Below are 12,198 nucleotides of genomic sequence, written 5' to 3' on the forward strand. Positions count from 1 at the left end.
CTCGGGCCCTACATGTGTAACTGTGTTAGATGCCATTGATGCTGAGGCCGCTTCTTTGCAGGACGTCAAAGCATAATGGAGCAAACTCCTCATGTGTGAAGGGAAAGCCGGCCCTTTGCACCAAGGAATCCTCTCTATTCAGCCAGGGAGAGGTTTATGTTTGGAGTCGAACCAGACAAACATCAACGCAGCGAAAGCCTACAGCCACAGGAGAAGAACAATGGTGACAACCAGCCAGGACATGTTGCTGCCACTCAGCCCCATCCCTGGGGGACATGAAGAGAGGAGGATTTGGGGTTTGGCAACAGGACATGGGTTTGCCTCCTTGCAGCACTCAGAGGGGAAGGAGTTCAACCAGGCTTATACAGGATGGGTGAAATCGGGCTGTGCTGTCCTCAATGCTGGGACAAGATGTTGAGAAAGCCCAACGTTGCTGCTTCTCCAACTGAAGGAAAGACTGCATCTGTTTGAGACGGCTCTGCCACTGCCCTGGCACAGCCGAGACAGCTGAGAGCATGAAACATCCCACACTGCACAAGTTCTGATCCTCAAACCAGCCCTGGACATAACCTGATGCCAACAGGACAACGTCCAGAGGCGTGCGGATCCGTTTCGATTTTGGTTGAGGGCCACCTTTGGTTGGGGGCAGATTGTTCATGAGATCCAAACCAATCCATTTTCTATGGGATGATACAATCCTTGCCACTCTGCAAGGTCCAGAAAGGTAGCGGCGTTGGCCTCTTACAGTGCAGTTTATCCTTCCCATCCCAGGACTTTGAGCCAGGAGCACGGCTGCATCCATTGCATCCCCACCAGCAGTATCCCTTCCCCGGGATGGTGGCACAGGAGCGATATTCAGGCTGGGGGCTCAGCCTCAAAGTGCACACTGTGCTGAAAAGGAAAGATACACAGCTATTTGGCTGCGTGTCTGAGAGCACTGACGAGGCTTTGAGGAGCTGTCACTCAGCCCAGACAGATGGATTTTCTGCTTGGGAGCAAGACAGCTCCCCTGTGCCAGAGCACAGACAGAGATTAAACAGTCAGTGGCTTCTCCTGGTCTCCAGTCTTTTTGCTGAAAAGATTTCCCATGCACAAACGGGCCCTTCCCTGCCTGCGAGAAGCCCCACATGGGGATGGGGATGGGCTGGTGCCAATGCCAGCAGGCAGAGGGCACAGGATGGGCTGGAGCAGCCAGTTTCCGCATGTCTTACACAAGGGAATCACAGGATGGGAAAAGCCAGGAAACAGCCGACCGCAGCCATGCACTGACCAGTGTCAGCTGCCACAGTCACAGGAGGGCACTGGACCTCACTGGGGGAAGGATGCACAAATCTCCCCACGTCTCCAGGTACGCGGCGCGGGCTGATGCTGTGAGACCCTGTGCTGTCTCCGAGGAGAGCTCTGCACCAGCTATAAAACATTGTGGAAAGTCTCATCCTGCTTCGGTTTCTTCTCCTCATTCAGCTGCAGACTCCTAAATGGACACTGGTCTGATAATCCTTTTTTCCAAGGCACATCTGCCTTATTTTTCTCTTTGTTCAATCTGTAGCTTAGCCTTCCCTCCGGAGGAATCATCTGAAGGATCTCTCATACTTTTTGCTGCCTGGTTTTGCAGCAGTCGGGGCATAAACCGTTTGATAGACTCTGAAGGATTGCCTTTGTTTCCCCAAAAAGGTGCTATTTTGTTCACAAATACTCTGAGGAGCTCGACAGTCTCTCTTCCTACCACTCTCTTTTCATCATTTTTAGCACAAAAGCTAAAGCTTTTGAAATCCCTGTTTCATGTCGGTACATTAGATGGCTGAATTCCTCCCACATTTGAAGCCTGAGTCTGAACACGAGCCTACCCCAAAAATCTCAAGTTTGCAATTTAAGCAATTTCCTTTGATGCATTATTTAAACATACATTTTAATTATTAATTGAGACAGCTTAGTGCTGTCATTTAATAGCCAAACTCTGCATTGGGCCAAATCCTCACCTGCTGCAAACACGTGCTGCTCCCATCCCAGCGCCCGGCCTTCCTCTCCTGCTCCTACCAAAGTGCTTCATTAAACTATTTCAACAAGATCCTCTAATTTGAGTTCAAAGAATTCAGCTAATCAAGTATTTAAACATTTTTGTACCCCAAATTAATCAATTTACAAAACATCTAGAGAAAACAAAACGGTAGTTTTGTGCAAAATTGTGCTTTGCGATGCATCACTGGAGGGAAAATTGTGCCATTGCTGTTGCATCTAAGGAGGAAACCATCACCTGGTACTTTCCTTGCCTTTATGAAAAGTAGATCTCCTCCACAGATGTTTTACCAACTTTCCCCTCATATTTCCTAACCTGTGTAGCTGCAGCTGCAGTTCCCCCAAGAGAGGATCGGTGGGTTTCACGCCCCTGTCCCATGTAGGTCCATCCCTCCTTGGTGCAACACTGTGCTGGGACCAGAGCTGGCACTCGGAGCAGAGCTGAGCCTTACCCATGGCTTCTGCAGTGCAGGCAGGACCCACGTTCTTGTTGACCTCCTGCCTCACTGGGGCTAGAAATTGTTCCTCCTCAAACATCCTTTCATCAAGGTCCATGCTTTCCCCACAAAGTTTAACAGATGGGTACATCCCTTGGGGCAGGCAGAGAAAGGAATGCTGCAGCCACTCCAGGTAGCTGGGAAGGAATAGGAAAGAACAGGAACAGGACGATGGCTTGGGGTTAGCAGGAGAGGGGAGCAGCCCTGCAGAGGCTGCAGACATTGGGGTGCATGCAGGGACTCGCCCCATGCTGTGTGTGTCCCGCTCTCCAGAGACCACCCTTGCTCTCTCCACAACAGCAGCTGGGGGTTTTGGCCACCCAAATCCAGGCTTTGTGCTGAGTTTGGGGTGTTGAGTGAAGCACAGTGAAGGTGGGCTGCCATACCCAGACGGGTCAGAAGACAGCCCTGCCAGCAGAAGGTGCCCAGCAGTACGGTCATATTTGCTCAGCAGGATCTCCTACATGTCCCCACTGCAGCCCTCAGAGGGGATAGTGAGAACATCAGGTGACTCAGCAGCCACCCTCTCCATCCTGGCCCCAAACCCAGCCCCTGTTTATCCCACCACATAAGCAGGAGCCCGGACCAGCCGTGCCCATTCCACAAGCACCAGATTCACATGCATGCCTCTGTTTTGGGCATCTAACCAACAAAAACCTCTGCTGTCCATCCAGGGCTTGGTAACGATGCTAAAGGTGCCCAGAAAGCAGCTCCCTGGCATTTCCCAGGCCATCCATTTTACACTGCCCTGTCCACGCACCAATAGGCAGGAGGAGCTGTTGCCTGCACCCTCGAAAGCGCAGAGGCTGCGGGAACAACGGGCTTTGCTGCTGCTGGATACCCTCAGAGGAGCTGGCTGGTTGATTTATTACTGCTGTGCTTTGGGTAGAAGTCACACACTCCCCAAATGATAATTAACTGTCATACTCCCCCCCAAAAATAAATCACACTAACTAAAAGCACGTGGGCCACCCCGACGTGATGCGCTCTGCGCCGTTACCCAGCGCAGCGAGAGGGCTGGACCTCACAGACCAGAGATGCTCACCATGTTCACCAGCACCAAATTCATCTGCCCCAAATCTCCTGACTTTTGTTTTAGCTCCCCAGGGTGCCAACTCCAAGTAGATCCCTGGGACAGTATGATTTCTCTGAGCGATGGAATAAAACACATCCTAAGGAGCGCTTCCATTTTGGCTCAGTGGCGTTGTAAAGGAGGGTTGTTGTTATTGCCCTTGGCCCCCATCGGCTGCCCGTGTCTGGCTCTGGCCAGATATGATTTGCTCACCCTACAGACACATGCCAAAAGTTAAGGCAACCGCAGCACAGATTTCCCGTGCTGCAATGGGATGCTGAGAAGCCCACGGCACCTAAGAAGCCAGTAAATTAGCTGCACACAGTAAAACTGAATTTGGTTTCCTCTCTACAAAACCATGAAGATATTTATATATAATTTATCTTTCTAAGTTGTCATGTGGCAAAAGACCTCTCGCTGTGAGGCAAGCTTCTCTTCCTACTTAGGGAGAATTACGTGATTAAATAGAGACCTGAAAAGTTGTGAACAAGCATTGAAGAAGAAAAGGTTTCCTCTTAAAGCCTTAATGAAGTGGGTTCATTCCTCCTCCAACATCAACTTAGCCTTGTGTAGTTTGTTTTCACTCTGGTTAATCACTGACCAAAGCTGTAGTGCGGACCACCAGTTCCCAATAACCCATAAAAGGCAGATCAGAAGCTATTGTTCTTTTCTGTAGGGCTTAGCAGACAACAGCTGAATAAACCTGTTCAAAGTCAGAACAGTCAAGGAGGAACAGAAGCCCGGCCATCGGCTGCGGGGAATCCTGAAAAGGAAATTCATTTATTATGACATAATTGATAGCGTGCACGCAAATACGCGACGCGGACCTGATGCAATCCTGGGTAATTAAATACGGAGCAATTAATGGGTCACAGTTAGAGAAAGCAACGTCGTTGCAAAGGGGGAATTTGCACCCGCTTGTTGCCTGTGGATGCTGGAACCTGATGGGTGCTCCTGGCATCCCGGCGACTGAGATTTTGGGAAAAGTCCTTCCATGGGGAAGAAGAGACAAAAAGAGAAAAATCTGTGCAACTTGGTCTTTGGAAATTACACCCTGTAAAACTATTGGAGCTGAGAGAGAGATGGGAAGGGCTGGAATGTGCTGGAAGAGACACGGAGCGGTTGCTCTTGGAGAAGGTTTATGGGAAGTGCAAATGCAACCTTTGACAGGAGGGACATTTTGTCTTATTGTTTCATTTGGATTCACAGCACTTTTGAACATGCACGTAGGGAGCTTTGGCTGTACAAGGGGTCTCTGGTGCCATAGAAACCCAGCCCTCTCCTACCACCACCTACCCAAAAGGAAGGGCTTTGCAAGAATAGAACTATCTTTTGAAATAAAGAGTCGTCAAGTAAAGCATCGAGATGGTGCTTTTGCTCCAAATTTTTTTCTGCCCCTCCCTGAAGCAGCAGGGTGAGACCCTCACTGGTGGCGGTGCCCCTCTCCCCCAGTTCACAGCAGTGACTCCATCACCCCTTTCTACTCCAAGATATTTCTCATCAAGCAGCTCCCTGAGCAGGAGTCAGGTGAGAAAACAAGCCTACAATGACAAATTTAAAGAATTTAAACAAACCTCACCGTGAGCCCTGAGCAGCTACGCTCGTGATGGCTTGACGAGGAGGGACACGTTCTATCCAAGCCATGGAGTGAGGTCTAGTTCAGCTGCTTCTTCCCTTCCCCAAAATCTTTGAAGTCACTTGAAAGTGGCACCCCTGTCCCAGCGCCTGCTCCTGGGGCGACTCCTCGTGATTTTATGGTGGGATGGGAGGTTTCTCATCCCGATGCCCAAGAGGAGACCTTCCCTGCTATGTCCTTCCAGCTGGTCCCAATACCACCAGGCTCCCTCCATCTGCTCTGGCAGCTCCTTTTCCCTGCTGGGTGTCATTTCTATTCTCCACACTGTTGACAGCAAGCCCTGCCCAAGTGCCGTCCTCCGGTACACCAGGCACGGGACATGCTTTCCCCACTGCCTTCCCCACACAGCTTAATATCCACCACAGGAACACTCAGCACCTTCTTTTTCAGCTAGGGCAGAATGATTTCCAGCATCACAGAGAGGCATCCAAAAATAAACAGCAGGACCCATCCCAGTGAGACTCAAATGCCGGACTCTGCTCTTCCCAACGGGTGATGCACTGAGGTTAACGGGAGATTTATGACACTTGACCACACAAAACTTGTGGTTGCAGTAAAAACAGTAGCCCTGAAGGGAAAAGCAAGCACCGGCGGGGCTGGGTGAAACCCCTGAGGAGTCGCCCTGGGAGCGGCACAGGCATCACATTTTGGAGGTTCCTCGGGAGAGACACGGCACTGCTTTGATCTTGGTGGGGGAAGGAATAAGTGGAAAGCTTCAGCAAAAACCAGGAGGAGTTGAAGCAGCTTTTCTCCCCTTTTCTTCTCCGAGTTAAAGCAAAACAAATAAATGAAACGTGTCGGTAAAAATAAAGATTAAAGAATAATAAGCGGAGGCTGACGAAGAGCAACAAAGTCGTCGGCTGAAACAAGGATTTGTTGTTGCTGCCGGGAGCAGGCAGGGAGGGAGGGGTGGCGAGGGGCGAGCTGCAATTTGGCGACAGCGCCGCAAACTTTAAGTTTTAAACATCATTTTCTATTTTTCAGCAGTTTATTCCTCTCACCTGCACGCTCCGTGGGGAAACACTGATTGCTTTAATTCTAACATTTGGAGTGGAACCCATTCACGAGACTTTCTGGCTGTGTGATTCAAACGAGCCTTCTCTTTCCTCTTTTTGTTCTCACAAGAAAATCAATTCACTTGAAGAGCCTCTTAATCCCATTTTTGCAATCAACAATTGCCACTTGTATATCGCTCTAATAGATTAAGAAGTGGGATGATGCGGTTGTCTGGTCTAATTCAACCCTATTCAGGTAACTGCAGCCCGAGGCACTTTGTAGTGCCAAGTGTAGAGCTCTACAGGAAGACTTTTGCTATCATAATTTCCTGTGGAGCTATGCACTGCCCCCACTGAGTAGCCTGAATTACTTTGAATTAGGCCCGACAACCACAGAGAGCAGAAATCCAACAAGCAACAATAACCAAGTCTTTGAGCATGACTTGCATGGGTTATTTTTTTTTTTTCCTCCTCCTTCTTCTTCTTTTTTTTTCTTTTCCCTTTGCATTCGAACAGAAAGAAGGAATTTCAAAACGCGCATCTATTTAAATGACAGCGACCTGCCATAAATCAAGTGGGAAACAAAAAGGGAAAACAGTTTAAGTGAGAGAGAAGTTGAAGCAGAGGAAAAATTAATCAAAACAGTTTTCAAAAAAAACTTCATCGTAAGAGCCCGTGAAAAAAAAAAATAAAAAAATTTCGGGCCTACGGCATCTCCATGGCAACAGAGAACAAGCACATGTTGGACACCAAAATCATAAAAGGTTTGTTTTGCAGGGATGAAACAGAAACAGATGGATCCATGCTTAGTTTTAGTTTCATTTGTTAAATTCGCGTTTCAGGCAATTTATCAGCCAGTATGGCCAACTATTAAAGAAATACCTAAAAAAATCATAAAACCTGCATGAGCTTCACCAACAGTTCTGCAACACGCACCTCAAAAAGCTGAGAAATGCCAGAGTGGATTTAAAGCCATAAATATAAGGCTTAAAACACGGATCTGACTTGAAAAATCAGACCGACGTCACATCAGGTAGAACAACAGCCTAACAGTGCTTTTCAGATACGTGCTTCAATCATAAAACCATCTCTACAAAGGAGCAGTTCCGTGTGCGGAGAAAAAGCCACCAACTCGGCATATGTTAAATCGTTGTTTGGTTCCAGAGAGTGAATAAATTGGACAACACGGTTACAAATGCAGCATCTCGAGGGGAACAAGTTAAAAACGTTCTTGGTAGCAAAACTCTGATCTGAGAGGGGTGAAAAGAGGTTTCTTTCCTTTTCCTTTTTTTTCCCCCCTTTTTTTATGTTCCCTCTTTTTTTTTTTTGTCATCATCCCTTAATTATTACCAACATGGCAAAAAATGAATTAAATCTAAATAAATATCGAAGGTTTCTCTTCTTAAGAGTTTCAATCACTATTCCTACTCTTTTACCTTTCTGTGTTCAGAAAATAAAGAGAACAAAGCGGGAGTCCTACTGCTTCAAAACTAGCAGAACAGACAAACAACAGAGCACAACTGTTCCCTCATGCATGCCTGGGATTAGGATAAAAGCAGAAAAGACTTCTGAGAAAAAGAAAACAACAAAAGAAACAGGAGTGCTGACAAAACTTTTTTTCTTTCTATTGAGGCAAAAGAGAGAGAAAAAAGGAGCCCAGCTAATAAAAAAAAAAAAAAAAAAGGAAAGAAAGAAAGGGGGGAAAAAAAGAAAGGAGAAAGAAAGAGAGAAGAAAGATTAACAAACAGAAGTAAAGGGTTTCACCTCCTGTTTTACTTTTTACTTTTAGCCCAATCTGGTCAGGGAAACAAGGCGCAGGAGGAGAGCAGATCCTAACCCGGGGCACTCGAGAGGAGACGACCACGATGTGCTGCCGGGTCATCGGCTCGGCTCTCGGCCCCGCGGGCACAGCGCGATGTCGGCTGGGCTCTGCCTTGCCTCTCCTCACCGAGGAGCAGCTCAGCTTCATGCTTGGATGCTCTTATACCCCAAACTCTTAAACTTTTAAATCAATTATTAAGTTTAAAAAAAAAAACACAACCCAAAACACACACAACGGAATTGTTTTGAATGGCCCCAGAGGTCAAAGCAGCTAATAGGGCAAGAATTTAAGATCTTATGAACGACAAACTTCAATCGAACCAGTTAGTCTTCGTTAAGTTGACCGGCGCTGCAGCTGGAAGTCGGCGCCACTTCGCTGGGAGCTGTAAGTACCCCGAGAAACCCCAAACTGGGACACACAACATGTTTGCATTGGGCCGAGAAAGACTAAAGACTTTTCCAAAAGACTTTTCCCCAGAGTTTTTGGGACTTCAGCAAAATTTGCCAACCGAGGGCCCAAAGTGGTTCCTGGTGCCTCAGGGACATCATAGATGCCCGTGGCGCAGCTTGATCCAGCACCAGCCACTGCATAAGATGGGTTGATACCCTTGGGCTGCATGTGCCAGCTCACAAGGGGCTTACCTTGGTCCCGAATTCTCAAAAATCGGTCCAGATCTTCCAATTGGCCACTTACTGGCAAGTCTTGTGACTCAGCTAGGTACCTCGAGCTGTTCAAACCCTTGCTTACGAGACCGCGGTTTCTTTTGTAATATAACCAGATACGCTCATCTGAGTCATCTTCTGATTTGTGAGCAGCAACGAGGAAGATCAGCAGCCTTTGAACTGCCAAACGTGCAGGGCAGAAGCAAAAGCTGCCCTCCTCTCTGTGCCCGCTCTGCGGTGGCCCCGAGGAAGGATGCTGCCACCTCCCTGGGAAAGGGACCAAGGCCTGCCCAAAACAGATGGCAAGTGTGGAGCGGGAGGACCTCGAACCTTGCCAGCTCCTGCACAATCACAAACTTCTCTTGGGAGGGGAAAGGCTGCAGTAAGACGGTGTGCTTGACACGGCGCTGAGCCCTCAGGGATGCTGCGAGCAGGATGCAGCAGCACCCAGGCGGAGGCAGGCAGTGGGATTTCTGCTTTTTTCAAGATAAAAGTCTTTGGTCAATGGCAGGGTCCTCTGCACAGGTAGGGTGAGACAAACACTTTGGGGTCTAAATGACTTATTCGAGGTTGAAGGGAGGGAAAAACAAAATAAGCAAACAAAGAGGGAATTCAGGCTGTGGAGAAGCTGCTCTGAGCCACAGCGTGGGCAGGATGCCGGCCACCTTGCCCCTGGCCCGAGATCATCTCGCTCACACAACAGAAAAGGGGCCAATGCTGTTCAGATTTGAGTCAAAACTGAGCTTCTGGAGACAGTAGCTTTGCTCTGGGATGTCTCAATGCGAAAGCTCTGGTGGGTACATCAGTTGGGATGACCCAGTGCTCACAGACCCTGGAGGAACCAGCACAAAGCAGGCACACAAAGCCAACATACCATGACAGCCTCTAGAGAAGACTCACCAGCAGAGCTGACCACAGCTTGGACACGATCTGATTACACCTCTCAGTGCAGACTCCACTTGGCCCCATGCACCCACACCTCTCCAGAGACAGATGACTCAGGAGAGGCCACCCAGACCAACACACTGTAAATCTACAGGATCTAAATCTCATGGGGATGGAGCTGCTAGGTTACAAACAGACCTTTGGGGAACAGGCATTTGCTGCTTCCGTCCCTCCTGGATACACAAAGCAAAGTCTTATACGAGATGTTCAACCATGAGGTCACATCCATTGACAGCACAGGAGGATGTGATAAGGAAATACATGCTTTGGAGGTGAGCACATCTACAAATGTAAATTGGCACCGTCAGAGGCTTAACCTGAGTCCTTCTTCCTGAAGTACAGAGGGCACGCTGTGCCTTCTATCACCATTTACACCAAACATTGTCCTCTGTGTTACAGCAGTTGAGAACCCAGTACCAGAAATTCAGCCCAAGCCCACTACGCGGACATTTCACCTATCAGCAGCATGGGATCATGGCCCTGCAGAAGGAAACATCAAAGCCTGCTACTCTCAGGAGCTTCTCTGGTGGGATATCTCCCACGGCTGGGACAGAGCTACACCAGCATGACCCCAGCCCCCTCCAGGAGCCCAGCCCTGGTTTGAAGGGATGGTACTTGCCCCGGATTAGCCCAGCTGGCCACTGGTTGTCACTGTTGCACCATCAAAATTGAGTTATGTCCAGTTGATCTCAGCTATATGTAAGGTAATCTTCAATGGCAGGAGCTCAGAAACATTCCTGGGAACATGATGGCATCGACACTCTTTGGTTGCAATGCTGGATCAGGTGCCTGTTACTTGAACTGATCCTGACATGCAACATCAGAGACACCAATGGGCACAGACTCCATCGAAGTGTCCAGCTCTCATCATATCTGGCTCCTGAGGTTTCTCCTAACGTTAAGAAAGCCTCACATGCATGGTGACAGCAGTAAGCTTTACAGAAGTCACCCAGTGCTGCCACCTAAACTTTGCATGGTACCCCATCCCCACGGGCTCCTCTCTCTGCCATGTTCATCTCCAACACCACAGAGAGCACATTCCCCTCTGCGCCTACTGCTCCATCCTCTTCTCTCCTTTTACTTTACTCTGACCCCAGCTCATGCAATAACAATTTTTCATCCAGAACAATTCCTCCAAAACCAATGAGATTGAAACACCAATCACAAAACCATCCATAAGCACTAAATTCAACCTGCTCAGCTGCACATACCCCACTGCTACCTGTAGCACATTTACTCATGGTTTCTCGCCACCTTTCTTTAATTTCTGAACTTTTCTACATCCCCTTTCCTGCATGCATCTTTCTGGGGGATAAATCACATGTGCAGTGCCTGCCACTGAGGTGGGAGCTGTCAGAGGGCCACCATCCCTGCAGGCTGTACTGAGATGGTCTTGGGCTTTAAGGAGCAGAGGAAAGGTAGAGCAACTATCAGGGACTTGAAGTGAAATGAAAATAATTACTTGCAATCACTTTTTCAAGTTTAGTCCCATGGAAAGCCTTAGGCTCAGCTCTCAGAAGCGTTGCTGCATCATATCCCGTAGAGAGAAATGGTTACGTTCATACTGTTTCTGCAACAAAACTAACAGTTAGCAGATACCTAAATAGCAAAATTCAAAGGTGATGATAGTGATTAAGACTCATTATTCCCTCTGCATGGTCCAAAGCCTCAGTCTTTTTAGAAATGCTATTAATTCCTATTCCACTGGCAGATTATTCAAGGGTGGTGAAACGCTGGCACAGGTTGCCCAAAAGGTGGTAGGTGCCTCATCCCTGGAAACATTCAAGGTCAGATTGGACGGGGCTCTGAGCAACCTGATCTAGTCAAAGATGTCCCTGCTCATTGCAGGGGGGTTGGACTAGCTGACCTCTAAAGGTCCCTTCCAATCCAAACCCTTGTATGCTTATGCTCAATCACACCGTACTCACACGCACTGAACACAAATACGCATTTACCTTTTCAAAGACTCTCTAGGGGCTTTTTCTCCATTCCCACCAGATTCCTAAGAGACTCTGAGAGACTCAGTGAGTAACAACTACCCTGCTGTAATAAAAATCAGCCTGCAAAGTGAGGTTTCAGTGATTTTTAATGAAGTTATCTTTTCTTGCAACATTCTGCTTTGCTGAACTACACACCTTACAAGCCTTCAAAAAGCAAGTGGGAGAACCAGAGCAATCCCATTGAAAAGTAAATATAAAGACCAAACATTGAAACTTCCCCCCCCTTTACAACTGGCCTATATAAAAAAAATAGGGAATAAAAAAGATTTTTTTTTTTAAAAAAGAGTAAGATATCAGATGTTAAACACTCCAAGTGTGAGATATTTGGTCTTTGAACCCTCTGGCATTTAGTCTGCCAGATCTTTAGCAAACACATTTTTGCAGCCCTCTGGGCTGCTGGAGACGCTCCAGGTTTCACAGGCTGAACTTGCGGAGCCTGATGTTGGTGAGAGCACGTTCCCACAACACCCACCCCACGGGGTTCATCAATCTGTGGGCAGGAAGGACCGCAGCCTGGTGCTCCTCTGACCAAAACTGCCACATGATGAAGAGG

Source organism: Tauraco erythrolophus, chromosome 13 (assembly GCF_009769465.1).
Source record: "Tauraco erythrolophus isolate bTauEry1 chromosome 13, bTauEry1.pri, whole genome shotgun sequence".
NCBI lineage: Eukaryota > Metazoa > Chordata > Aves > Musophagiformes > Musophagidae > Tauraco > Tauraco erythrolophus.